Here is a 27,415-nt window from a genome sequence, read left to right as displayed (position 1 = left end):
AAATAGTTAATTACTAGAGCAATCAAAGCAGCAAAATGCCTAGTGAGCCATTAAAATACAACCTAAAATTTAAATCTTTTAACTAAAAATGCACTTTTCCCCCAAAAAATGAATTCTGATTTCTAAGACCTGAGTTCCTAGCATAGGACAAAGTAGAAGGGCAAAAACAAGGCAATTGTTCCATTAAGACAAAGTCTAGGATAATCCCAAGACCCAAATGTAGTTACTCAGGTCAAGTGACATACTTCCTCACTATCCTAATGCATTTGGCTGGTAGAAGAGTGAATGCTGGGATTTCAGAAAGTTTAGATTGGCATGGCCCATCTTCCTGGTAGGACATAATGAACGAGACAATGGGGAGAGCAACAGGGATGTGTGGTCACTGAAGGAGGCACAGTTGGTAGAAAATGAGTAGACCAGTGGCCCTGGACAGGAGAAAGGATTCTGGCCAACAAAATTTCACTTTCCCGCTTCTCCTCCCAAGTTTCCAGAAACCAGAGGAAGGGTCCGGAAACTCCTCACCCATGCAAGTGTTAAGTCACTTTATGCAAACAGCTTTATCATTTAAACAAATCTAGTTCCAGGAATGTACAGTCCACAGTATATACTTCCATATATATTCTCAGAGAGCATAAAAAAATACACTATAAATTTCACTCATGATGCTTGGTTCTTATGTTTTAGTCTTTATGTCTACAATTTATGACCAATTTAAAGAACTGAAGGGAAAACTTAATCATCTAAAAGACTAAAATATAACCAAATCATTAAAATAGTTAAGATGTCTGATGAAGGAAGGAGAAGGCAGTTTAACTTTTAAGGTAGAAATTCTCTACTATGCAGGAGTGGCGGGCGGAGCAGCCTGTAGTCCCACGTCTCAGGAAACTATCACTGAGCCCAGGAGTTCAAGGCCAGCCTGGCTGACATTGCAAAACCATCTCAAAAATAATACATAAAATCCAAATTACATAAACCTTTTATATTATTCAAGGAAGACAGAGTTAAAAAAAAATGATTTCATGACTAATTTCTTCCAAAAATGGTCAGGGTGCCTATTGTTGGAAGCTTAGGGTAGACGGGGAAACAACAAACAAATAAGCAAAATAAATTGTGTGTGTGCGTGTGTGTGTGTGTGTGTGTAACAGCAATATAAAGTACTGAGAAAAGCACCAGAATAGCACCTATTCTGTAGGTAATGCCTCTCATTGTTGAGGCTTAAGCAAACTCTCCAGTGCTTCAGATAGTATCTCTGGGAAGCTATACCCAGTCTGCCTCCCATCCTACCCAACTAAAGAAACCAGGCCTCCTATGATGAAAGATACCAGGACAACTGGCAGGTTACCCACCTTCCCCCACTAGCCTACCCAACTGCTTCACTATCGTGATGGCAAAAGGTATGACCTATGCAGTCGAGGGGGAGAAATAAACAATGTCTACACTTCTTCCTTCAAATCACTCAATACAATTTCACTCTATAAATTCTTAATCAAGAAAATGACAATCCTTAATGCTAGGCACTGCAATAGACACAATCAATTCACAGCAAACAATTCTAGATTAATTCTAAACACTGAAAACACACTCAATCTTGACAGGCTCATGACAGACATTCCCTCTGCATGCTAAATTCAAGTGCCAGACCAAAAGTCTCAACCCTTAGGCTCTAAGTCCAGCAGATGCACACTCACTCAGACCATGGTGATCAGGTCAGGAACCAAGGCAGGCTTCTCCTGGGGTGAAGCTGATGGCCAGTTGAGGAGAGAGTTATAGGGAGAAGTTGCGGCTCTCACCAGAGTCAAGAGTCAAGATGACAGCAGTGAGGAAAATGCAGAGGATCAGGCAAACAATGAAAAGTATTAGGATGTCAGTCCGGGTCCTCTCAGCGTGGGGGCGTGGGGGACATCAGTATCACCTGGCTGAATGTCTCTTCATTTGCTCCACTATTTATACCAAATTTTGGAGCTTTTGACCCCCCTTCCAATCCCTATCAGCTGCCACCTGAGTCTCTCAGCGATGTCTTTTACCCTGAGGTTAAAACATCTGGTCTGGTGGTCCCACCCTGATCTTTTCGCCTTTCCCCCTTTATCGGGGGAAGACAACATGCCAGAGGATTCACACTGAGTTTACCAGAGTGAGAAGAAGTGACTTATTTGTGCCTGAGGGCCATACTGGAGGGCCCATTAGGAGTGCCTGGTCAGACTGCAGGTTTCAAACTGGGGTTTTAAAATGGAGTTGCTTAGGCTCTGGACACACAAACTCTCACATGGCTCATTTACCTTCTTCAGCCTGAGCTTTCTTCATTTAACTCTTTCCCGTGGTGCCATATCCAATTAGATTTATCTCCCTCTTCTGTGTGCCTGCCCACACCTCTCCAGGAGGCAAAGACCACCTTCAGCAAAGTGCTGCCCACTACCACCAGAGACCTTCCCCATTCACAGCTCCCTCCAAAGGCATCTGCTTGTATCTCTCACTGCATACTGTTCTCCAACCCAAAACCTCCATTTAGAAACACATCCCATACACTAGTACTAACAGCTATCCCTTTTTGTTAGTCTCCTGGTTATCTGCATATCTTTACTGAAGACTTTGGTACTAGTTTATTTCCTTTCTATCAAAAAAAAAGCAATATTCTTGGCAATCCCATCATCCAAACATATGATCTTTTCAATGCCTTCCCCTGGGTTCTTATACATCATCACTTCAAACTCCCTACCATACATAAGCCAACTATTCCCACAGCCAGTCACAACCCAGACCTTTTCTCACCAATAACTATGAATACCTCCAAAATTTTATTTCAAGCATCCCACACTCAATATCACCTCTGATCACTCCAGATTTCTTACATTAACATTGCCATTCTAACAATTCTTTGATGCAATTGACAGAAGAATTTTAAGATGTTCTAAATTAAGTTATAAACCAGAGGATGGAGGGAAGAAGAGTTCATTTTACACTGACAGATTTGGGCTAAACCAACATAGTGTGGGGGGAGAGGCACCTTCTCCACATTCCCTTCCTCTATGTTGAAGATCAGCCATCAAGGAAAGGCAGCATTATACTTGTAGAACCAACAAAGAAGCAAAAAGTACTTCTCCTTATGGAAGTACTTATGGAAGTACTCCGATCACAGGACTTTGCTCACATCTTGTCATTATTATTTATAGCCAATGTAATCCCAATGAAGCAACTTATACTTCTTTTTCACAGATCATCTTTCTTTTGGTACTGGGGACTGAACCCAGGCCCACTTAACCACATCCTTTTTTTTTTTTTGGATACAGTACGTGGATCAAACCTAGGGCCTCGTGCATGCCAAAGCAAGCTCTCCATCACTGAGCTACATCCTCAGCCCCTTTTATTTATTTTTGAGAGAGAGCCTCACTAAGTTGCTGAGACTGGCCTCAAACCTGAGATTCTCCTGCCTCAGCAGCTTCTGGAATTGCTGGGACTACAGGCGTGCATCACCATACCTGGCTTCCAGGATTTTCATTATAAAATATCTTGGCTTCTTGGATCTAGAAGACATTTTTCCAAATGCTATATGGCAATGACGCTGACGCTGGTATTTCAAGAGAATTTGTTGTAGGCCCAATCCTTTAATTTTGGCTAACATCTGTAACAGTTTAGTAACCCTTTTATTTTAGCTATTTCTTGGTTTCTAAATTTTAACACAACCATTTCATACTTTTATCATTTCTGCATTGTCCTATTACGAACCTCAGGAACTAAATGACCTATAGCTGGCTAAGATTTCAGGGATGGTACAACCACAGTGGTTGCTCCCTTGCTGTGCTCAATTTCCCTGCTTCTTTTCCTTCACGATAATGTACAAAGCATCAACCCAACTCCCTTTCTGCTATGCTTACAACTAAAGAACTAAATATGGATGAGAAACATACAGACTTTCACTTCAAATTTATCAGGTTGTAATCTCAAAGCACCCTCAGCAATACTGCCCAGATAGGCTTGCTATCTTCTGGGGGGCGGGGGGGGGGGGCGGCGAGAGAGAGAGAGAGAGAAAACAAACTACACACCATCCCACCACCAAAGGGCCCTTTGCTCCTGTAATAAGATGAACTGTCCTGAGCCATGTACAATTAGCCCTGTCAGTTTTTACCTAATTTCATCCTTGCCATGTGCATATCTGTCTCTCAACCACTAGAACATTCTCAGCAGCTTACAATAAATGTAGTCAGAGACATCCCAGGGCACCACCCTGTTTCTCTACTCTTCTTTCCAAAACTACTAAAGATTAAAGAAAATGTTAATCTACACAAATCTAAATTAATCCTAACTTAAATTTGTTGTGCGGAATGTGATTTTTCACTTACTAATATTCTAAAGTGTGCACCCTTTTCAATGGCAGATTTAAGCTTATCTTGGCAATATTTTCTGCATCTTTCTACTTCATTAAAATTTATAAGTTGAACTTGGTTAACAAACTTTTAAGTAGAAGGAAAAACTGCAGTGGGGGAAGGAAACAAGGGGACTTTTTGAACAATGTAAGAATACAAACTGGGCACATGGGCACACACCTGTAATCCCAGCAGCTCATGAGGCTGAGACAGGAAGATCATGAGTTCAAAGCCAGCCTCAGCTCAGTGAGACCCTGTATCTACTTAAATAAAATAAAATAGTGTTGGGAATGGCTCAATGGTGGAGTGCCCCTGAGTTCAATCCCCAGTACACACACACACACACACACACACACTTACTTTGATCTGTGATATAAAGAAAAATATCTGTGACATTAGAAAAACACATTTTGGTCTTCCTCTCATTGCCTAGCACACAGCTCCTAAGATCCTAGAATACAGTTTTGTTAAAGGAATAACTGATGCCTAAGGATACGTGGATGGCCTCAGGGATTTCCAGAGCAATCAACCACCGTCCAACGCTGCTAGAGACTGAGTCAATCATCAATGGTCAGTAATGTGGTCAACGGTGCCTAAGAAGACCTCCATAAAACCCCAGTTCAGAGAGCATCCAAGTGGATGAACACATGGAGGTTCCTGGAAAAGATTTAGGAGCTCCAGACCTCTCCTCCAGAGCTTGCCCTATGCAACTCTAACTGTTCATCTTGAGCTGTATCCTTCATAATAGACCTGCAAAAGTACACTTTTCCTGAGTTGTGAGCCATTTCAAGGGAGGAAATCACTGAAACTTCCAATTTATAGCCAGTAGATAAGAAAAACAGGTTAAGGTGGTAAAATATTTGCAATTCCTAAATCTGGATGAATATGTAGATATTCAACTGCCTATTTCAAGTTTTCTATAAAAAATTTTTTTCACCACAAAAAGATAATTACTCAGCAGGCTGAAGCAAAAGGACCTATGTGAGTCCAGGAGTTCAAGCCCAGCATGAGTAACACAGCAAGATTCCACCTCTTAAGAGAGAAGAAAAAGGAGCCAGTTCCTGTGGTGCACACCTGTAATCCCAGCAGCTTGGGAGGCTGAGGCAGCAGGATTGCAAAATTCAACAAGGCCAACTTCAGGAATTTAGAAAGGTCCTAAGCAACCCAGAACCTATCTCAAATTTAAAAACAAAAGGGACTAATGATGTAGCTCAGTTGTAAAGCATCCCTAGGTCAAATCTCCAGTACCAAAAAGGAGAGAGAGAGAAAGGGGGTTGGTGGTTTTAAATTTTGTAACTATAAAGGGGGGGGGGGGGGGTGGACCACTGGGAGTTGTGTGCAGGTGCCTGCCTGTAATCCCAGAGATTTGGGAGGCTGAAGCAGAAGGAGTCAAAGTCCAAGTCCAAAACCCTGTCTCAAAATAAAAAAGATTGGGGGTATAGCTCAGTGCCCCTAGGTTCAACCTGAAGAAGAAACAAGAAAAGAGGAAAAGGAGGAGGGGGGAGGACTCAATTCTAAACAGCATAATTACAGTGTTCAGCTATTCAAGGACCTTGAAAAGTGCTACCACACCAAAGGTCTGCAATGCTGAAACTCTCCTATCAATAAAAACAAAATCATTAAACAGTCTAAACAACTAAACACTAACTTTTAATAAAGAAGCTCTTATGCATGGACAAAATCTACAAGGACCACGAGTTTGGATGGGAGATGATTTTTACATTTCTTCTACCCTCCTGAAATAAGGCTCTTCCTTCCTTATTTCCATCCTGAAGGTATGCAATACCTTTAGCAGTACCTCTAACTTTATGAACAACAGAACAACCCACTGCATCTGTTGCAGATCTCAAAATATATCCCAAATTCACCAAATATTTCTAGGCTGAAAGTATTAGACCTGCCACTACCATTGAGAAACCAGCTTCTTACTAGGACTCAGGTACAGCATAAGCCAGCTATGTAGCTGTTAGGCCTGGTCCTTAGCCACCACTATGGAAGCATAATTAGTATAACAAAAAGCCTGAATAGCCTCGGTTCCAGTTCCTGGGAAGTGCCCTCTAAATCCTTGAAATTTCCTGAGGACAACTCAGGAGTGTCTGTAATTCTAGGTGAGCCCCCAGACAGCCTCTGCTAACAAGATGACTCAAAAGTTCTGGCCACACCAGAAAGATCAACCATGGGATTAGAAGATTGGAGCTTTGAGTCCCATGAAAGCAATCCAGGAGTTAAGAGACTGAGTTCAAGTCAGTCAATCATCAATAAAAACCATGGACACCCAGACTCAGGTGAGCGCTTCTGGCTGACAATACTCTGCATGCTATAGTAACACATGGATGATCCAGGAGGGTCAAGATGAAGCCAGATTTAAAATTAGGTAGTCAGTGTAGTTAGGTAAATCGGGTCTAATATCGAGTGAAATCTAAAATGGAGGCCATGTTGATTGAGGAAAAGTGGAGCAACTCTCCTGGAATGTTAATGAAGTCCAGGAAACAGCCCCCAACAGATTTGAAGATAGCCCATCCCAAAGAAATGTTAACAGCAAACTTGAAGATGCTGACTGGGAAGTGCCCAGATTACTTCTTTGGCCCACCTGTGTCCCACCCCTCGGGCCTTCCCACCTACATTCCATCACCGAAAACTATAAAATGGAGAGACAACTGCACTTCCATGGATTCTATCTCTTGGGTCCCCTTCTTTTCTGCTGTCCTTTAATAAATTTCTACTCTGACCTTGCCTCGGTGTGCTTCTCTGGTGTTATTCTTCAACATTGGGGAAGCAAGGACAACAGCTGTAACAAAAACTGACTCAGTAGGGAACAGCATTGCACATTTGACCCTCACAGGTCTTGCCCTGCACATTTCTTTTTGTAACCTTTTCTAATCTAAAAACTATAATCATAAATACTGTACTCTCTGGAGTTCTATAAATTTTTCTAAGTGCATGATCAAACTTGAGGAGGGTTTTATAGAAACTCCAAATTTGTAGTGAGCCCAATCAGTATGCAAAAGGTAACTTGGGAACCCCCCCCCAAGTTTGTAGCTGGTGTCTGAAATGGGGTCAATCTTATAGAAACCTGTGAAGTCTGACCTAACTGGGCAGTTAATTAAGTGCATTCTGGAGTCTGAGGCAGGAGGATTGGGAGTTCAAAGCCAACCAGCTTCAGCAATTTACCAAGGTCCTAAGCTACTCAGTAAGACCCTGTCTCTAAATAAAATACAAAAAGGGCTGGGGATGTGGCTCAGTAATTAAGCACCATGGGTTCAATCCCAGGTACCAAAAAAAAGAAAGAACTGCATTTACAATGACACATACATCTAAAACATCTCCTATACTCCCTTATCACTCCCTTATTTGGTAATCAGTACGTAAAAGGAAATAAGCTACAGACCACCCCATAATCCATTTCTTTTCCAAATACACATCAAAAACCTTCCTTTTAATCCCTTAAAAAACAAAATTTTAAGTACCTATGTTAACTATGTGCTATGGCCCATATATTGTCTTGTCACTTATGTTACCAAAGTAGCTAAAGTATATTACACAGTACAGTAATATTTTTATAATTCTTTAAATATAATTGGTTTCCCTTGTTAGCCTGTGTAGCTTAATTCACCGTGTTCAAAAATATTCCAAATAGTTATCCACAGATTTCACTGGATTGGCCAAAAGGCCCATGGCACCACCTCTGCCTACAACCGGGGACAACAATCCCTCCAGGTCCTTAATGGGTTTGTGAAGGTCACCTACAAGTATCATCAAAAAGAATGGCCAACTCCTGATAATTATAAACTATTAATCCTAATATCCACATAATAAAAATAAAATTTAAAGATACCCCTAGCAAAACCTATTAGGAACCATAGTTTCTAGCAGAAAAAACTAATTCTAGGTCACAGGAGCTTGGAACATCCTGCCATACCAGAAGCAAGGAAGCTATCAAAGACTACTGGAGTTTTACCAAAGAAATAGAAGATTCTTTTGCACTCTTTACTCTTATATATGAATGAAAACTTCCATGATGAGAAGTTGAACACATACACTAAACATATTTAAAGACATCAAAGAACTTGAAAGAGAAAGATAGTACAACACCACAGAGGCAAAATCTAGGACGGGAAATTCTACAGCTGAAATCACTTTCATCCTTGAGACTAACTGCCAAGTGTTAAGGGGCAGTTGAGAGACTGACAGTTTTAGCAAGGTTAGGAGACAGAGGGCTAGAATACAGGGGCTACCAGGGGGAGGGCAGCTGGAGAGGCACTGGGAAACTTGTGTCACTGAGTTGGAATCCTGAACAGCTCCCTTAAGGACCTGGGGAAAGAGGGAGGAGGCCAGGCTCTAAGCATAACTCATCTTCATCCCCACAACTGAACTGCAGGGACAAAGAATTCCCAGTCCCTCAAATGCCTGCCAGAAGCAAGCATGAATCTTCCCAGGGAATATGATTCTAGACCCCAAATTATTCAAATAATATTTAAAATGTACTCTACTAGGTGTGCACATAAACAAAATGAATAAAACCCAGCAGAAACAACAAATAAAAACTAGAAAAAAGCCACAGGACTGACAGGATTGAGTTTCAAAATCATACTAGGAGAATGGTACATTTTTTTGTTATTGCTTGCTTGCTTTTAATATTGCTGAGGATCAATCCCAGGGCCTCACACATGCTCTACCATTGAACTTCACCCAGCCCCAATAAACATAATTATTAAATGAAAAAAGAAATAGCTATAATTACTATGTTCAAAGAGATAATACAACTGAAAACTTTGGTTAAAAAATTAAAAACTAGATATTCCAGAAGTGGGAAAAATACAACAAATTTAATGGACAAGACTAACAGCAGGTTAATATGATAAAAATTAATGACTTTTAAAAAAAAAGAAAGAATAGTAGTGACTAAATAGACAGCAGACAAAAAATATCCAGATTGAAGCAAGAATGGGTAAGAGATTGAAAAATGTTTAACAGGGTTTAAATGGATTCTCAGAATAGGGGTGGAGAAGGGAGATAGCAGAAACTCTTAAAAAAAGAACACCTTCAAAATTAATGAAAGAGCAGTTCTCTGTGGACCCATTCCAAGCAGGATTTTTAAAAAACTGCACACACTCCTAGAAAAATGATAGTAAAACCATGGAAAATCAAAAACAGGAAAAACAGCCAGGCACAGTGGCGCACACCTGTCTGTAATCCCAGCAGCTCTGGAGGCTGAAGCAGGAAGATCACAAGTTCAAAGCCAGCCTCAGCAATTTAGTGAGGCCCTGTCTCAAAGGTGGGATGGGGTGCTGGGAATGTGGCTCAGGGTTAAAAGCTTCTGGGTTCAATCCAATACTACACACACACACACACACACACACCCACACATACATACACACATGCATCTTTCAAAAAGGAAGATAACTTCTAATATTTTTAGAATTTTTTATATTTATACACATTCAGGATTGATTCACTATAAGAACTCAACACAACAGGTGAAAAATATAAAGGATGTTATGATAGTTCTTGAGACAGAAGGAAAATGTTCCAAGATGGAGGACCAAGTTACAACCAGGAATGAAGATCAATGAAATGGGTAAATTTTGTGGGTAAATCTAAATAGGTATTGACTGACAATTAATGTTTTAAAATAAAATAGATTTAAAACAGCAAAAATATGACATTAAAGTAAAAATAAAATAAATGGAGTTTAAGTGTCCAGGAAGAGACAGAAAGTGCCAAATAATATTAGATTCTGATAAGTCAAATAGACATTTTAACTAACTTCCAAGTTCAGAGGAAAAAAAAACAAGTAAATAAACAATAAGAATCCCAGGCTGGGGATACAGCTCAGTTGGTAGACTGCTTACCTCTCATGCACAAGGCAATGGGTTCAATCCCCAGCACCACAAAAAAAAAAAAAAGACAAAAGGTGGCGACATCAACAGGAAAAAGTGTGCAAGAGAGGAATAAGGAAAATGAACTCATTAACATATTTAAACCCAACTAATTCAAATAGATCAAATGTTCCAATCATAATAACAACTGACAAGGCTTTTAATATCCTACTATATGGTCCTAACAAGAGAATCACCAACAACCTAAGTATATAGACTGACAATAAAAAATAAAGAAGATACTCTGCAAATATTAAGAAAATGATATTGCAACATTAATATCAAGTTGATAAATTTTACCTCTAATGTTTTTGTCTTAAAGAACATTTAAGATACACAACTCTAAATATGCGTGCAACCAATAACATATCCTAAAAATACATAAAGTAAAAATTATCAGAACTAAGGAAAAGAAAACACAAAAATAAAGTACAGTTTGCACTTCTCTAAACAGAAAATACAAAATAAAAAACACTTCACTCAAGCCTCGTGCAGTGGCGCAGGCCTGTAATCAAAGTCAGTCAGGAGGCTGAAACAGGAGAATTTCCAGTTCAGAGCCAGCCTCAGCAACGTTGAGGCACTAAGCAACTCAGTGAAACCCTGTCTCTAAATAAAAAAATACAAAATAGGGCTAGGGATGTGGCTCAGTGGTTGAGTGCCTGAGTTCAATCCCAGTACCCAAAAAAAAAAAAAAAAAAAAAGATAAAAAATTTGACACATTTTGAGTGCTGACATGATGCCAAAGTGGAGAATTCCACACCGTAAAACTGTTTCAAGCAAAAATTATTATAAACATTGCATGAAATCACCTTCAGTCTATGTGGTTATGGGTAATTTCATGTTTGAACTTGGGAGATATATATATATATGTGCAAATCTCCACTATCAGGGTGGAGGGAGGGCAACTCAAAACATTTCTGGTTCCAAGCATTTTAGGTAAGATACTCAGCCTGTATTAACACATCTATCTCAGTAATCAATAGAACCAGTATGCCAAACCTTGAAAAAAAAAATTTTTAAGGCTACAATAATTTAACAAGATTAATCAACTTGAATTGACAAAGCACTATACCCAACAAACAGAAATACATTCTTTCCAACCACATATAACACTTTAAAAGCTACAAACTGGTTGTTTTAGTCAATATTTTGTCTCTGTGACAAATATCTGAGGGGAAAAAAAAAAAACTTGAAGAAGGAAAAATCTATTGTGGCTCACAGTTTCAGAGTTCCAGTCCATGATTTGTGGGTTCCACTGTTATGGGACTATAATAAAGCAGAACATCATAGCAGAAATGGCGCTGAAAGCAGAGCAGTTAGGGGACAAGGACAAATTATATCCTTTCCAGGGCAAGCCCTCATTGACCCACGTCCTCCAAACAGGTCCTACCTCCTACAGTTTCTACCACATCCCAACAGTTCATTCAAATACAAATCCCTCAATAGATTAAAGCCACTGATGAGATAAGAGGCCTTATAGTCCAATCACTACCCCAAATCCTCACTTGTATACACTGCTGCATTGGGGACCAAGCCTTCAACATGACCCTTTGAAGACATTCCAAAATCAAACCTTAACAGTGATACAGTGCTTGCCTAGCATATGCTCTGGGTCCAATCCCTAGCACCACAAAAACTGCACATGTGCTGGGCCATAAAGCTTCAAAAAGCTTCATAAGCTTAAGTGTTATGCTTTTTTACTATAATGGGATTGATAGAACTCAGAGAAGACCACTATGATACTATAGTAGTGGGTACAAGTCATTTTGTAATTGTCAAAGCCAAGGAATGCAAACTACTCTGTGGGTGATAAGGATGTATCTGGGCAGGTTTATCAACTGTAACAAATATACCAATCTGAAGGGAATGTTAATGACAGAGGTTATGTATGTGTGGGGTCAGGAGATATATGGGAAGGCCTGCATGTCATGCTCAATTTTGCTATGAACTTAAAACTTCTCTAAGTCTACTTAAGAAAAAGGGATGGGGTATAACTTAGAAGTGCTTGCCTAGCCCCGCCGCCTGCTCTGGGTTCCATCCCCAGCACAAGAGAGAGGGAAAGGACCATGAACAACTTCAGAAATCTTAGTTGCTTCAGACAGATAGACACACACATACACACACCCTGCCCAGCTTCCTTCCCTTGCCCTCCCCCACCTCCTCCTTTTCTCCATCCCCCCCACACACAGTTGGGTCACCTGTAAACAGGATCACTCTGGCAGGAAGAAGGGAACATGACAAATCTCACCACTGCTCTTACAGTTTGTGTGACAAAGTCTCTTCTGCTCACATTCATCGATCAAGGCAAATCCCATAGCCATACCTAACTTAGAAGAAGGTAAGAACCACAGTAAGTTACCTGTACATAACAGGTGGAATGTCTAAAATTGGATACACTAACAATACCACATTCTCAATGAGGATATGGAGCCACAGAATATTCACTGCAATGGGAAGAAAAATTGGTATAACCACTCTGGAAAAGTTTATTTCATCAACTAGTACCTGTCACAGGCATAATATATGACCCAGTGATTCCATTCCTTAATTTACCCAGCAGAAAACCAGGCAAAAAAATAAGAACATGAATGTTTATGTCAATACCACTCACATTAGCCTATGACATCATACAATGAGTCTCACAGATCACCTACCACGGGGAGCTTAACCAAATGACTTAGGAGGCTCTGTCTGAATCCATCACTGCTTTCCCTCTGGCCTCATACTGCCCACAGGTTCTTTCAGCCAGTGACTGAAGTAGGCCATTCCTACAGAACAAAGGACTCCTCTAAGTGGCAAATGGCTGAAGGACTGCCTGCCTCAAACTGCCTTGGAAATGCACTATAGCCCTAAGACCTTTCCTGAGATCCCCTCTTTCCCTTCCCCCTTCCTCCCCCACAACCATCAGATCTGTGTGGGTCTCATGGCTCTAGTCAATCTAACCTCAACTTGCTATCCTCTTGTTCCTGGGGAAACCAGAACTAATCCAATATCTATCAACAGGAAAACAAATTAACTACTCTGCAGTCACACATAATGAAACAAACTACCATCACAGGGAACCCCTGATGGACACTCATGATGAAATGGGTGGTAGTTACACAGTCAGTGTCCGTCAAAAACCAGAATTTGGGGCTGGGGCTGTAACTCAGTGGTACAGCACCTGCCTCAAATATGTGAGGCATTGGGTTCATTCCTCAGCACCACATATAAGTAAGATATTGTGTCTATCTACAACTAAAAAAAATATTTAAAAAGACAGAATTTTATAACTACTTCTGTACTTAAACATAACGATAAAAATTTTTAAAAGTTGACAAGGAGAAAAAAACTACAGAAGTCAACAGTGCTCAAACCAAAGGGGAATTTGCTATTAACTCAAAGTTTAAGAAGTTATTTAGAACTGAGCCCACAATAAATACCTTCTGTCCCCTTTGCTTCCTCTATAATTGTAAAGATTACTATGAATCTAACACCAAGAGCACATAGTTTTATCTACACCTGCTTCTCTTATCAAATGTTAAGTTTCTCATGAAATAAATTTCCTACCAATCTTTTTCCTTGGAAAATACTTCTGGCTATGTTGCCCAGTCTGGCCTTGAATTTGTGGTATCCTTCCTAAATCTCCCGTAGCTGAGATTACAGGCACCTGCCATCACATCTAGCTTTCAACCTATTTCAAAAGTGGCAGAACCTTCTGGTATATGAATACCATCATTTATTTTCCCTTAATTCCATTATTGAACAACTATTTCTAATTTTTCATTATCACAAACACTACTGTGAAGAAAAACCTCATACTTATTTGTATACCTATGCAGATTTATATATAAATTTCAAGCAGTGGAACTGGGTCAACAGTGTATGTGGATTTTTAATCCTGTTTAAGTTTAGGGAACCATCCTCCAAAAAGGACTAAATTATAGTCCCACAAACAATATGTCATCTATTTAAAAACTATGTAATTCAGGCAAAACTTACTTTAAAGATGGTGATAAAGAATAATCATGAATAAAAAGTACACAGAATCACTTTTATCTTTTGCTGAATCTATTTAAAAGGAAAATCTCACAAGGTTAAACACCAGGATAATACAAAAAAAAATGACCGGCAGCTTTAAGTCAGAGATGAATTCTAAATAAAAAAGATCATTCAACAGACCTTATTTAACAAAGACAGTCAATTAATGTGTGCTTTAAAGGAGTTTAAACACTGTTTAACTTCTTTCTAAAGTTTCAGAAAGTTCAAGAAACCACTACAAATACTGAATTATACTTCTACACAAAACGCTTTTAATTAAACATTAGCTGCACTTATGAATCACTGTTAGAACGAAAACAATCTCATAAAAATTAAATCTTCAAAAATAGTCATTTACCAAAATGGAACAAAGTATTTAAAAACTCAATCTAAAGAATGGGTATAAGAAAATGATACTTCTTTAACAATGCTACCAGCATTCAAACAGAAGGGGAGGAGTGTGAGCACAGTGCACACCAAAGACACTGGAATCTAATGTCTTGGTTAATTTGGAGACTATATTCTGGGTTTTTTTGTTTGTTTGTTTGCAAACAGTTTATCAAATATTTTGTACAGTAATTATCAATTAATATCATCCCCAGCTATACTTCAAAAGTTTTCAGGAAGAAAAAATAGGCAGATCCAAAATGAAGGCAATACTGGGTCAATAAACACTTATAGAGAAGGAGAAAATGTGAGCACAGCATCAGCACAGAGACCTGCACCTGTAAGAAGAGCAGGCTCACGTAGGGCAGGGACGCAAATGGGAAAGCCTCTCAACTTGCAAGCCCTCTTTCCTATCCAGACTATTTAACAGTACTTTCTTACCACCCACAATTATCAATCTAGTTAGACAGAGTAAGGTCATTTCTCTGGTAAATAAAAATGACATGAAGAGATTGCACTGTTTTAAGCCCCAAAACAGAATGTTCTTTTATTAAGTCTCCCCTTTCCACTCTTTCCCTCACTCTACAACTGTACAAAATTTCCTTTATCCTTTAACAATCCTTCACTTGTGCTAACCAACTGAAATATGACACTGTCATTAAACAATGACTTTCATGTTGCCTATGATCTCATCCAACATCACTGGATTTTACTCCTGCATTATTTGTTGTACTTTATGTTTGTGATTATATCTCTTCTTCCCCTAACTCCCAAAGCCTCATCCCAAAGCTTTTCGGACTTGGCCTATTCACTGCATTTGAGAAAGGCAAAGACTTGGCCTCTGATACGTGAAGCACATAATATTGTTTCTGGGAAAAGGCTAAAATAAACCTCTTTTTTATGTGTTCTTAGTTTACTTAAAACTCACTAATTCTGGAGATCACACAGTTGGGCAATTGTTATTAGTCTCCCACTAGCTTTTTTGTAGGTAACAGCTCTTTGACTTGTGGGCTACTGTGGTAATGGCCGCCCAGGTTATTTTCCAGGGACCATAAAGCAGCCTACGCCAAAAACACTTGACTCCTCACCCAGGCCTGACAAGCGTTCTGTGAGAGACTGGACAAGATGAGAACACTTGGCATGGGCCTTCATGTTATACCTCTCTCCTTTGTTCCATTTTAACCTTTGGGTCAGATTTTATACTCAGCTCTTCGTGTAGACATGCTGATCATTTGAAAAGTATTTTATCCAAAACTATAATATACGGTTAACCTGACTGAGAAAGTTTGGTGGCCCATTTTCGGAATATAATATTTAGCCTTAACTGGGATAAGAGGTCCAATTATAGCCGGTCCCTTTGCCCACCCCAATTTTAAAATTAGCCAATCAAGTAGATTGGAACCCGGAACTCCTCCAATCAGAGGAAGCGTGTGTGCTGCATTAGGAATAAGAGCAGGAAGGAGGACTGCCCACCCACCCAAGCCCTTGCTAGCCAGGTTCTATAGCACACCCTTCTGGCAGAAGTAAAGTCTGCCTTGCCCACCACTTCCAATCTCGTGTTTGATTTCTTGCAGCACCTTGGTAGTTGTAACACTAACCTAAACTTGCCTTTCTTTCAAGGGTAAAGGCACCTGCCAGTCACCATGACTGGAAACACCAAAACCATGAACGGAGTAAAAAGAGGTGGCACCAGAGTTCCTCCAAAGATATCAAGATATACAGTCCACTCACTCATTATTCCTAGCCTATATCCATAACTCTTCAACCTGCTGGAATTGTTAAGAAGTTGATTTGCAAGCAAAGCTCCCACTTCTCCATGGGGGAGGGGGTTTTACTGGGGATTGAACCAAGGGATGCTTTACCACTGAGCCACATCCCCAGCCTTTTTCATTTTGAGACAGGGTCTCAATAAGTCGCTTAGAGCCTTAGTAAGTTGCCAAGGCTGGCCTGGAACTTGCGATCCTCCAGCCTCAGTCTCCTAAATCTCTGGGATTACCGGAGTACCAACAATTCTCCATTGTTTAGCCAACAAATAAAATGCCTTTCTCACCAAAGCTTATCTTTCAGACATTGGTTTTTCGTGAGATGAGCTTCCAAACTTGAGTTCAGTAACATTATGCAAAATTACATGCATCTTTAGTTTTTACGAAGAAATGTACAGTGGAACATGCCTGTAATTCCAGCAGCTCGGGAGGCTGAGACAGAAGGATCGCTCGTTCAAAGCCAGCCTCAGCAAAAGCGAGGCACCTGTCTCTAAAGAAAATACAAAATAGGGCTGGAGAGGTGGTTCACCAATACCTCAATCTCCAGTACCAAAAAAAAAAAAAAAAAAGAAATATAGTCGGAAGTTAGGAATTATTACAGGGTACACTATTACCAATTCATTTAGCAATGTTATCTTGAACCATCAGAGAAAATTCTGATACATTTATACTATAGTGTTATCAATGGCAGTAGTATTAATGAAAAATATTTAACCCCCTATGGATAAGAAATGGGCAAAAATAGGAATAGAGACTACACAAATGATGAACTAACTCCATTAATAGGTTGTATTTTCCCCACCCCACCTTCAAACACTCTAGTAAAGAAGGTTTTAAAAACAAAAAAGTTCTTTGAGGGGTCTGGCTTCCCCCCCTTCATTGTCAGTTTATAAATTAAGCCTGCAAATTTAACACCAAAACCTCTGCTTTGACGACTTTAGTAAAAAATTCTCTTAACTAGATCTAGTTTTTTTTTTACTCAAATCAAGTAGGACCTCAGTATACTATCCCTTTATTTCAATTCTAGGAATATTATGATCAACCAGCCAATACCATACTCCAGATTGTTTGATTACTGCTTTGGCTCCTCTGTCCTCATCTCTGTTAATCGGGTGGGGCCGCTGGGCTCCTGTCACCACAGGTCCAGTTACCCCCATTGCATTTAAGGATCCCAGTTCAATGGCAATAGTTCCCACAGTCATTTCAGACTTTCAAAGAGTGACCACAGAGCTCAAGGACACTGGTGCTCTCCTCTCAAATTTATCTCTTACAGAAACAATCTAAGACATGAGCTCCAAATAAATCCTCCCATGCAAATCTCTCTAATTTTTGGATCCCTTCCTTCTACAGTATACCAAGGTAGTTCTGGCATCTCAACTTCATTTAGTACGGGTCACATTTTGGCTGTTTTCAGCCAACCAACAAAGTTACTCAGGCCCTTTTCTATCCTTCAAGTTAACACACTCAATCCAGAAACACTACTGTCAACTTACCAATACACTGATCCAGCTTTATGTTCCACAATTAAGATCTAGTCCCACAAATACTGTCCCAGGTTCCTATCTATATAGTGTCAAAACTATACAACGATTTGGAGTGTTACCTCACTACAGGTCTAGAACAAAGATAATGGTTGCTCACGTTCTCAGGAAAAGAAGCCAAATGCAGGCAGTTCAGGCACAGGGAGATGAAGTTCTTCCAGGAGGGGACTGAAAACGCTATTCCTACTAGCAAAGGTAGTACAACAGCTCTCAAGGTCTCCAGCTTAATTGGATTTTGACCATTTCACTACCAAAACAACTTTCAGGATTCAATTCCTTGGGGCTGGGGATGTGGCTCAAGCAGTAGCGCGCTCGCCTGGCATGCATGCGCCCCGGGTTCGATCCTTAGCACCACATACAAACAAAGATGTTGTGTCCTCTGAAAACTAAAGAATAAATATTAAAGTGATTCTATCTTTAAAAAAAAGGATTCAATTCCTTAAAAATCAATATCGTCACCCATATATTAGGAATTTCATTTGCACCATCTTTTAGGGATGTCACTGAAACTTCCAGGTTCCTATGTGCAAATTGAGCTGAGAATTTACAATCCTGAGCTCATCCTTCTAATTTACGATGTTTTAATTTGGCTAAGCTGAACTACATTCCCCCGAATTTCCTTTCCCTTCTGTTTCTGACCACAGTCTTGGGCAGAGAGCACAGGAGAAGCCATCCCATGGCTCTGCACACACTGCTGTGCTGAATTAACTAGCCTCTCCCCTGGGGTGCTCTGAGCATCTCTACCTCCTGGACAAAAGTGGCAGGTGGTTGGTTAGTTTTTGAGGTACTAGGGACTGAAACCAGGGGTGGTCTAACTATGAGTTATATCACCAGTCCTTTTTAAAATATTCTCAGAGAGGGTCTCACTAAATTGCCCTGGTTTGGCCTTGTAATCGCCCTGCCTCCACCTGTCAAGTTAGCTGGGATCACAGGCTGTGTACCATCATGCCTGGCCTGAATATTTATGTTCAGCTACCTGCCACGGGCCCTCCCTCCTCTTACACCTAAGTCAGTAACAAGGGAAACTGGCATTGCTTTCCCTGCACCATTATTGTGGCTTTGAGCTTGTTCTTTCTCTTCACTTCACATTGATCCTTCTTTCCCAAATGTCTGTCTATTCTTCTAACTTCAAAATCAAACATGACTACAACAGCCTTATGGAAACTACTCCCAGAGTTACTACATTGGGTAAACTTGAATTACAAATCATTCAAATAATACACACACACACACACACACACACATACATTTTTTCTTTATTCATCCTAGTGGTTCTACTTTCTGACTGAATCCTGTGATTCTGGGGGCAGGGGCAGGGAACACAAAGCTGGGGGTGTAATCCAGTAGTAGAGCACTTGTCTAGGAGTGTGCAAGGACCCGGATTTGATCCCCAGCACCCCCCAAAATTACAATTAATGTTTACTTAATAACCACTATATGATAGATACCTATATAGTAGACCAGACGTTTAACTTACACAGCCTCAAACTCCTATCCTAGCTACTACAAAGGGTAGTTTGAGCACTTGCAATCCAGACACTGAACTAAGTACTAGAAAAGTAATTATAGGCAAAACCAAGTCTCTGCTTTTATGGAGTTGAACATTTTGAGACACTAAAATTAATTTATTTCATAAACCAATGCAGTACTAATTTTGAAAAGCACCAGGAGGACTTCAACTTCAAGGAAGGCAAGGGGGGAAAAAAAAGAATTTCAGGAAACTGATAGTTGTTGTAGCAGGTGATAGACTAAATGGAGACTCTTCTCTCTACTTCTATTCACACAAAAAGAAATTCCATGAAAAAGTGATGTTTGAGCCAAACTTCCTAGGAATAATTTTTCAAAGCAAAGAACAGCATTCCAGGCAGAGAAAAAGAACAAATGCCAAGATGCCTGGAGAAGAAAAGAATGGTGGGCAAAGAAGATGAAAGGCCTCGTACAGCTGGAACAAAGAATGCAAAGGAAATGCTGGACAGGATGGGGATGCAACCAAAGGGAGTTACACACAGCAGTCCCCCTTTATCCATGATTATACTTCCCACAGATTTGGCTACCCACAGGAAACCATGGTTTGAAAATACTAAGTGGAAAATTCCAGAAATAAACAATTCATAAGTTTCAAACTACATACTGTTCTGAGTGTGATGAAATCTTGTGCCATCCTGCTGTCTTGCCCAAGACATGATTATTCCTTTGTATAACATATCCATGTTGTATATTACTGCCCGTTAATCACTTATTAGCCACTGGATGCACTTATCGAGATGCACTGTTCCAGTGCTTGTGTTCAAATAACTCTTACTTAATAATGGATACAAAATGAAAAAAAAAACAGTAATGGAGGCAATTCAGATATGCAGAAAACATAAACTGCATCCTCTAGTGAAAGTTCTAGACTTAAGAAGAAAAAACTGTATGTTAAAGTGGCCAAGATCTAGATCAAAAATGAATTATCAGTAAAATTGTAAAGAAGGGGGAAAAATTCATTCTAGTTTTGCTGTTGAACCTCAACCTACAAGTTAACAGCCATGATGCAATAAGATGGGAAAGGTATTAAACTTGTGGGTGGAAGACAAACAGAAAATGTATCCTGACTGATGGCAACTTATGCCAGAAAGCATTGAGCCTATACAAAGACTTTAGTCAACAGATTCCCTGAAATGAGTGACACTAAGCCATTTACCCCAATAAGGAATGATTATGCACTCTAATTTATTAAGAGTTATCACAGGTTTGTACAGTAGGAAAAAATATATTATACACCACATTACATATTATAATATGGCCTATGTGCAGTTTCAGGAATCCACTGGCGGTCTTAGAACATACCCTCCAGATATAAGGGGGCTACCTCTTATACCACTGAGGCCACATTATAAATTTCTGTCCTCAAAACAATGAGAAGCCATTGAGAGTTTTAAATAAAGCCATTGACATGATCAGATTGACTTTCTTAAAATGTAATTTTTTGACAGTAACAAAATTACACATGTATTTACTTTTTACTCAACAACTTCATTATCTTAAAGCTAGTTATACCAACACAAATACAAAACAACACATGCAGGCAGGGGACACAGTTCTGACATAGAATGCCTGCCTAGCATGCACAAAGGCCTTGGGTTCAATCTCCAGCACCACAAAAAATAACATATGCACAAGGTTAATTCATTGCAGCAACTATTTATAACAGCAACAGAACATAGACAACCCAAATGTTCATCATTAGTAAATGAGTTGTAAGCACAAAAAGTGGCAGCAGAACTTCTAAACAATGATATCCAGAGCTGGGCGTGATGGCAGGCAGAGGCCTATAAATACTAGGGAGACCAAGGCAGGAGGATGGCAAGTTTAAAGTCAGCCTCAGCAAAAATCAAGGCCCCAAACAACTCAGTGAGACCCTGTCTATAAATAAAATACAAAATAGGGCTGGGGATGTGCATGCCCCTGAGGTTCAATTTCAGGTACCAAAAAAAAGATCTCCAGAATACAGTCATTCCTACACACACACAGGGAATTGGTTCCAACACTCACCCTCGCAATACCAAAATCCTCAGAAGTTCAGTTCCCTTATATAAAATGAGTTTTACTTGCATATAACCTGAGCAAATGGTCCCCTATAATTTAAATCACCTCACTTACAATACCTAATACAATGTAAATGATATGTAAATATCTGTTGCAGTGAGTTGTTCATGGAATGACAAGAATAAATCTGTACTTGCTGAGTCCAGATGCATTTTTTTTTGAAGGCTGAATCACTAGATGCACAACTCATGGATACACAGAGCCAACTGTATTAAAAATTACACTATGTGTTATCTATGGCATAAGAAAGCGAAATAAAAATATGTATTGCTTTTATTTGGAAAACTGAAATCCTGGTGGAGCAGGAACTAATGTAACTGCGGCAGGAGGCGTCTGATGAAGGGACAGAATGAACTTCTTAGAACAGTTCTGATTTCCAAACACACAAATGTCCATGTAAATATTTTACATAGTGAAAAAATACAATACAAAATTAAAGCAATTGTTAAAAGTTAAGGGCTTCAGGCAAATAAACCAAATTAATTATCAAACTGATCAAACAATGTTAGAGTCTGTAAACAAGTCAGGATGGCACCTAGCAAAATGCCAGAGGGAGTGGTTTATGAAGTAACGCCAGCGAGCCATTAAGTGTGGAGATTTCTTATTGGTTCAGTGCTGTATGAGTTTATGTTAATTAGATAAGCTGTGTGAAATGTATAAATACCTCTGTTGTCCTACAATAAATGGCTCCCGGCTCCCACTCCTTCTGTATCAAGGTACACAAGTTGCTCGTCACCCCCCGGTTATTTTGCTGCAGCCGGACTGCGGCAGATGGTGGCCCCTTATGGGGAGTCCCTGGACACTCGGGGGTAAGTGACGAGAAAAAAAAAAGCTGCCCGTCCATAGATAGGACGGGAGCAAATCTGCTCGTCCCTAGGCAGACAAAGCGAAAGGAAAAATGGCCATTTCAAGAAAATGGAAAAGATTGATACAGTATGTTTGTGTCTTGTTTTGTCTTGAAATGTTGTATTGTCTTTGTGATGAAAATATGGAAGGGGTGAAAAGTAAATTACTAAGGGAAGAAGGCACCCCAGTGGAACCAAGAATAATTAGGGCATGTGTTGATAAGAGCCCAGGAACTCTAGTCAGAAAGAAAAAGAAAGTTCAGAAGGATTATCAGGAAAAAAGTTGCAGCAAAAGGCTATTACTAAATACTTTTCGTTACCGGAGGGTGCATGAAGCGGAGAGGCGGCTGCCGGAGTGTGCAAGCCAGTCACAGCGCAGCAAGGATTTTCCAAGAGGCGGCAGCGACTGGCCCTTCCCCGCCTCCTGGCCACTGCCGCGAGCCCAAATCTAGACCTGACCCGGAGGCACAGTCTCGCAGGCTCTTGCTCCCTGTGCCCCAGTTTGAGACCGGGACTCTCCCCAGGGCCATCTGGGGCTGCCTGGGATGCGGAGGATGGCCTTGTCCCTGAAGTTTAATGTTTCCAAGGCCAATAACTACAATGGTTCTCCCACACCTGGAAGCTAATGAGTAATAACACTATTAATGTTTATTTCAAATGTAAAAAACCTTGAGTTAATGTACTAAATTGTTCAGAAGGTTGTTTTCTTAGTGCCTGCTGGAATACAGAGTTCCTGCCTTCGTCCCAGTGCCAATGAAGACGAAGGTGGAAGAATTTCCAGTGTTGCTGAGAACCAGACAAAACTTTGGCTGAGAACCAGAGACTTCAAAGCTGTTGCTGTTTCTGCTGCTACAGCTTAGGCTAGCTGCCTGCAGAACTTACCTGGACTATGATTTAAGCTAGCTGCCTGCAAAACTTACCTGGACTGTGATTTACCTGGACTGTGAGTTAATCTATTGAAACACTGCTTTACCTGGACTAAGACAACAAACTGTAATCTACAACAAATTGTAACTCGGTATCTTTGCTAACGGTGTCATTGCTCTTATAATTTTTCCAAGGGCTTCTTACATGGAGCCATCAATTGGCTTGGTATTGTGACATTTTGTATCCTCCCCTTCTGCTTGTAGCAGATTATTTATGGTGTTTGTGTAAAAACCACTATGGTCGTTATTTAAATTAAACAAAAGGAGAAATTATTAGAGTCTGTAAACAAGTCAGGATGGTACCTAGCAAAATGCCAGAGGGAGTGGTTTATGAAGTAACGCCAGCAGCCATTAAGGGTGGAGATTTCTTATTGGTTCAGTTTATGTTAATTAGATAAGCTGTGTGAAATGTATAAATACCTCTGTTGTCCTACAATAAACGGCTCCCACTCCTGCTGTATCAACGTACACAAGTTGTTCGTCACCCCCCGGTTATTTTGCTGCAGCCGGACTGCGGCAAAACAACCTAAAATAAAATATTTTCAAATAGCTATAATTCAGAATACAATTGTACATCCTAATATGATGTGTTATGTTTCAGAACAAAAAGAACTGTAACTAGCCATGTACATGCCTATAATCCCAGCTACTTCAAGAGGCTGAGGTAGGAGGATCTCAAGTTTGAAGCAGAGGCCAGCCTGCGCAACTTAGAGAGACTGACTCAAAAATAAAAAGAGCGGGGGATATATTCTTAGTGGTAGAGTGCTTGCCTAGCATGCTCTAGGCCCTCGGTTCAATCTCCAACACTACAAAAATAAAAAATTAAAAACAAGAACAAAAAGAACTGCAACCAAACTTACACCTACAGTTGCTTCAGTGGTCATTAGTGTTATTTTCAAACTTCAACGTCCACAAAGAATAATGAAATTATATTGACATTACAAAAATGCAAATTTTCAGTGTTGGAGCAAAAAGACTTAAAGTTAAAAACCCTATGACAGTAAATCTGTACTAAAATCAAAATGAATACTTCCCAAGTCTGTCCAATGAAAGCAGAGACATTCTAGCAGCAATAAGGACACACAGAGCCCGCCCTCTGGTATCTAAATTACACCCTCCAATGAGAAGAGCTGAAACAGATAATATATAAATTTGACAGGAAAAGAACAATGTTTACCTCAGACATCTTGAGTCAGAAAGCAAGAAAAACTTCAAAGACTCATGTATCATGTCAAAGAAACGGGAAGTAGCTTGAAAGGACCTGGACACACTGTAGTCTTGACAAGCTGAGGAAAAAGAATGACTATTTAATTAAAATATACTGGCTACCTAAAAAGCCATGTATCTACAATGATCATCAAGAGAAAAAAAAAGCAATTCAATGCCAGCCATGGTGGCACACGCCTCCCTCTAGCTACACTAGAGGGTGAAGCAAGAGAATGACAAGTCTGAATCCAGACTCAACACCTTAGCACGATTCTATCTCAAAAAATAAAAAGGACTGGGGATGTAGCTCAGTGGCAAATGAAGCACACCTGGGTTCAATTCCCAGCACCACAAAAAAAAAAAAAAAAATCAAACCTTCCGGCCAAAAGAATCTTGTAAGCAGGAAAAAGCATTCTTTCTTCTCATCACCTGTATCAAGACCCAAATACAGTTACTAACAGTAATTCAGATATGTATGATTAGTAACATCATTTGCACACAGGACCAAACATTAAACATAAATCATAAGGGTATAACTATGGGAAACCAGAACAATTTAATCTATATTTTTTTAAAAGTTCTGCCTTTTTAAAAAGAACTATTATAGTCTAAAAACATAAACAGTATTTTTCGAAATACCTTACTAGTCTCTTCATTTACTCTAACATTCAGATACTATCCATGTTTACTGGATCACACGTTTAATCTAACACTAAACCAACTCCCCCCTTTACCTCAAATGACTTCATCTGCTTCTCTAACAGACTACCCTACAGATTAGAGGTCCTCACTGCCAGTTGTCCAAACCACCTTCCTCAGTGCTCTGAAACAGAGGTCCAATCCTGGCCTAGGAGCCTTCAACGGGTCTCCTCCAGACGAAAAAATAAACTCCAACCGCATTCATGTGATTGTGGAATTTAAAATGTGACCCCAAATTCATCCCTTAAACAACCAGCCATGTGAAACTCCAAGTGGTGTTAACAATTGCAACATCATCATCATCATCAACGCCCACTGTATATTTCACTGCAGTTAAGGTTAGTTACATCTGATGAGGCAAGTCTCATTCCACAAGAGTGATAACACACAGAAAGGAGTAAAAGATAACTGGCAGGGGCCAGGTGTGGTGGTGCACACCTATAATCGCTTGTAATCCCAGCAGCTCGAAGAGGCTGAGGCAGGAGAATTGCAAGTTCAAAGCCAGCTTTAGCAAAGATGAGGCACTAAGCAACTCGGTGAGACACTGTCTCTAAATAAAATACAAATTAGGCCTGGGGATGTGGCTCAGTGGTCAAGTGCCCCTGAGTTCAATCCCCAATACCTCCCCCGGGCCCAAAAAAAAAAAAAAAGATAATTGGCAGAGACAGGGGCCAAAAACTATCTTAGAGACTCAAATCCTGCATAGTCTTTGACTCCTTCCTCATGCAGGCCTCTGCTCCACCATCCCTTCTGCATGTCTGTTTATGTCTAAAGTCATACAGAACCTGTAAAAAGAAGACACCAAGTGAAGATTTAACTTAAAAATTGAAAAGCAAACTTTTAAAACTTTTAAAATAAAAAAAAAAATACTAATAAGTACCTCAAAGTTGGGTCAATTTTATTTTGGGGGGGGTCTGGGGAATTGAACTCAGGGCCTCACACATGCTAGGTAAGCACTCTACCACTGGGCCACATACCCAGCCCTCAAAATTGGAAAGAGGAAAGAAATCAATGGTTTACTAGAGCCAGTTATTATATTTCAGGAACTATACTGAGAACTCTAATGAATCCCTTTCATTTAATTCTCATCATAGTCTTATAGGACAGGTTTCATCTCAGTTTACAGCTAAGAAACTGAATTTTAAAAAGGTCATGTGATGAATCAGCTGTGTGGCTCTGGGCCAATAAACAGTGGGGCTGATTCCAACCCAGAGGGTCCTGATTTGATCACCAACTCCAGAGCCTCTATGTTCTCTTCATGATACCACATCTTCCAAACTCTACCAGATAACTGAGCAAAAATCTCTTCCTCCAATTTCTCAATCAGGAAAAGAGAAAGAAACACATTTAATTAAATATCTAATAAAACAAGTATTTATATTTATATACTCCTCAGCAAATTGAGGTCCCTAACAGTTATACCAAAAGAAAAGCTTGCAGGCATTATTTTTAACTTCTAAATAATCCACAACTACTCCAAAAATAGTATTCTTTTCATGTATTTATAACACACTTTTGAAAAGATACTAAACAACTAACAGCTTAAAGAGAGCCTATAGAATAAGAGAAAGTCTTTGTCAGCTACTCTTCAGAGGATTAATATCCAGAATATAAAAAACTCAAAAAGCTCAACACCAAAAAACTAATAACCTATTCAATAAATGGGCAAATGAACTGAACAGACACCTCAACAATACAAATGACCAACACTTACTTGAAAAAATATTCAAAACCTTTAGTTAAATCAGGGAAATGCAAATCAAAGCTACACTGAGCCAGTAGGTGGTGCAAGCCTGTAATCCCAGCAACTGGGGAAGCTAAAACAGGAGGACCACAAATGCAGGACCAGCTTCCGCAATTTAGGAAGGCCCTGTTTCAAAATTTAAAAAGGACTGAGGAGGGCTGGGTTTGTGGTTCAGTATGAGACGCTGGGTTTGATTCTCAGCACCACATAAGTGGTAGAGTACTCCAGGGGTCAGGAGACACAACACCAGACCTACCCTGAGATTCCATGTAACTCCAGCCAGAATGCAACCATCAGGAATACAAATAACTATAAATGAGTGGGGGGAGGGGTTCTTAATGTAAATTAGTACAGCCACTTTGGAAATCAGTGCAGAGGTTCCTCAAATAAAAATAGAGCTACCATATGAACCAAATGTACCACTCCTCAGTATTTATCCATTTAATCAGCATACTTTAG

At 39.8% G+C, this 27,415-nt stretch overlaps 1 protein-coding gene across 6 annotated transcripts in view; it reads right to left on the bottom strand.

Annotated features, from left to right (window-relative positions):
- The window catches only part of Spin1 (spindlin 1), an 81,924-nt gene that overhangs the window by 36,382 nt on the left and 18,127 nt on the right, over nucleotides 1–27,415 (bottom strand). The window contains exons 1-3 of one of the 6 annotated variants that reach the window (XM_071602557.1): nucleotides 25,651–26,905; nucleotides 24,889–24,942; nucleotides 24,485–24,593 (exon numbers count right to left, since the gene is read on the bottom strand). The exons of 4 other annotated variants lie outside the window; for them this stretch is intronic. The gene's annotated coding sequence lies outside the window, so the exon portion shown is untranslated. Of the gene's footprint in view, nucleotides 1–24,484; nucleotides 24,594–24,888; nucleotides 24,943–25,650; nucleotides 26,906–27,415 lie in introns of those variants that run through there. One more of the 6 variants, XM_071602558.1, reaches the window with a different exon arrangement.

Source organism: Marmota flaviventris, chromosome 16 (assembly GCF_047511675.1).
Source record: "Marmota flaviventris isolate mMarFla1 chromosome 16, mMarFla1.hap1, whole genome shotgun sequence".
Taxonomy (NCBI): domain Eukaryota; kingdom Metazoa; phylum Chordata; class Mammalia; order Rodentia; family Sciuridae; genus Marmota; species Marmota flaviventris.
This window is presented reverse-complemented; position numbering and strand designations above follow the sequence as displayed.